Below are 2,740 nucleotides of genomic sequence, written 5' to 3'. Positions count from 1 at the left end.
AAGAAGAAGAAGAAGAAGAAGAAGAAGAAGAAGAAGAAGAAGAAGAAGAAGAAGAAGAAGCTGTAGTATCCAGCTGACGTTTGATGTCAATTTGCTGGTGTTTATTTTGTGGTTGTCCTCTCTTTGTAGCAAGTGCTGTTTCAATAGTGATACAAGTTTCCCTTTCAAGATTGTTTTTAGCTTTTTGAAGAGCGTGATAGAAGAAGCTACAGGAACATGCTACATTTCTGACCCTTTCTAGATTTCCTTGAGTGGGGGACACAGCTGACACTGCCACGCACACATTTTACCCCAGATCTGAGCTCCACTGCCTTCTTGCACACTCTTTGCTCACTAAGTTCATAAGGGAGCTACTATGTGAGATAGAAAAACAGCTCTTTTTTTCAGAACTTCATATTTTTTTGTAGGCATCCATCTTCCACATTTAAAACAGTTCATGCCAAAAAGGAGAAAAGGCATTTGTGTCAACCCCACCCATGGCTACTCTGGGTAAATCCCGAATACAGAAAGCAAATCTCGCTTTTTCACCTTTGAAATTGATTGACTTTCTGTGAATCCCTGAGGTGAAGGTGCCTGAGAGTCCTGGATGTTTTGGTGTACGTGGGACATTTTTTTCCAAAAGGAATTCTAACCAGCTGCATGTTTTTGTTCCCCCCTACAAATCTGTTCCTTGTGACTAAAGGTACATTATTATTATTATTATTATTATTATTATTAGTAGTAGTAGTAGTAGTAGTAGTAGTAGTAGTAGTAGTAGTAGTAGTATTTTGAAGAATTGAAACCTTTCGATCTTGCAGAGAGTAAGATGTTGCAAACTAGGGACAGAGGCTGTATGCCTCAAACCTCACCCAGGACAGCCTGGACAGATGTCAGATCAGGATGTTTTCACAGCTGGCTGATGTTGGAGGGTAGCATCCAGCTTGGTGGAACCCAGAAGTGTTGGCTTCTGTCCATGAGCATCATGTGATAGAGACAGCCTTGGCGGTTGGGTAGCTTTTCATCTAAGCGGCCAGGCATCTAAACAATAGGATTTATCTTGTAGAAGGATCCTGAGCAGTAAGTTCTTACTGCATAAGGAGGTCACTGAAAGCTGGTCTCCGCTGAAAACCTTTCTCTGTTTAACCTGAGAACTCAGCGGCTGTGGGACCTGAAGTCTTTCTTGCTTGATCCTAATTGGGTGTTCACTCCGTCTAGGCCCCACAGACCTCATTTTACCACCCTGCAAAGCATAAAAGGAAGAAGACATTAAACTGGCATCTGCTCACCGGCCTTGTGAATTTACCACACATCAGAGATTAGTTCCGGAGGGCTGAAATGCTGCAAAATGATAACGCAAGGCCCCCCGCCAGATCTTAGCTAAAGGCATACTTCTTTATGGTAGAGAGTCTGTAGCTTTCATTAGTCTCCCTATATCTACCTGTGCTTCGTAACTCTAATTTTGCTACTTATATTATGAATCATAATATAAACATTTAATATGCAGAATATGTGATATTTGACCCCCATACACAAATTCATGACCCACAGATTGAAAACTGCTGATATAAGGTAGCATACTCGCAATTCTGGGACTCAGGCCTGGACATCCTTACTAGACTATTTCAGACTGTGTCGTGGGAAGATTACTGCAGGTAGTTCTAAATGCTAATTTTAGCATTTCCTTCTGGTTGTATGACCATCACTCCATTGAGCCTTTTTTCCCTCAACATAAAACTGTAACATAGGTGACAATATGTCCAACATATACCACATTTTCAATACATACAACCCCATTTCTTCAAAGAATTGTAAGATAGTTCTCAAAAATGATCAATAGAAGAAATTCTATTATTAAACTGGAGGGTTAATAAATGATCCTCCAAATTCCATCCAGAAGATGTTAAGATATAGTGGAGTTAAAACTTTCCTTTCTCATGTAGATTATTCTCAAGACCTCTTGTCTACAGACCCAGTGATAAAGTAATCTCTGCTGGATAGCCGATAGCTATTAGCCTCTGCTTTCTGCCACTACCTCCCAGTACTGCTCTCTGGTTCTGCCATCCAACTCTCTGGTTGGATTTGAGTAGGCCTGGTGTGTATTGATTGGTCAGGTCTGCAGCAGAGACCAGCACAGACTCCCTCCTTCACATCTGTCCACACTCCTAACCATAAGCAAGTCGGTGCCTGTGGCCAGCAGGGAAGGAGACAAAGGGGTCACCTCCTTTTCTTTCCTGGGGAAGAGTGGATGCTTCTGCCTCAGCCATAAACTCTCCAGCTGAGTTGGGAAGGAAGCTAGGAAAGACACCAGATAAGAAGGCAGCAATGGAGGTACGTAAACTATCTAATCCTTGCGCCTTCTCTCAAGATCACAGAACAAATGCCTTGCCTCATCTCATAACCAGGACATCTTTGATGTTGGCTTAAGAGAGAGAGGTGGTAGAGATATCACTGTATGTCAGGGAAATTCAGTTTCTTGTCCAGTCACATAATCTGAAAAGCAAGCTGTGTTTTCTACCGTCTTCTCTCTCCTCTGAAAGTTGTTGACTGTTCCTCTACACGTTTCAAAAGTTTTGCAGAGATTTATTTTCACAGATAGAATATCCTATCTGTGATTGATTGACAAGTTCTCATTGATGGTGGTTCCACCAACATAGCTCTTTGCTCCAGAATTTTGCTTTTATATGCTTCTTTCTGCTTACAAGATGATAGCAGAGAGGACAATGCATATAATTCTGAATCTTGTCAAGTGACAAGATTTTTC

Source organism: Mastomys coucha, unplaced genomic scaffold (genome assembly GCF_008632895.1).
Source record: "Mastomys coucha isolate ucsf_1 unplaced genomic scaffold, UCSF_Mcou_1 pScaffold12, whole genome shotgun sequence".
Lineage (NCBI taxonomy): Eukaryota > Metazoa > Chordata > Mammalia > Rodentia > Muridae > Mastomys > Mastomys coucha.
Note: the sequence above shows the minus strand (reverse complement) of the source record.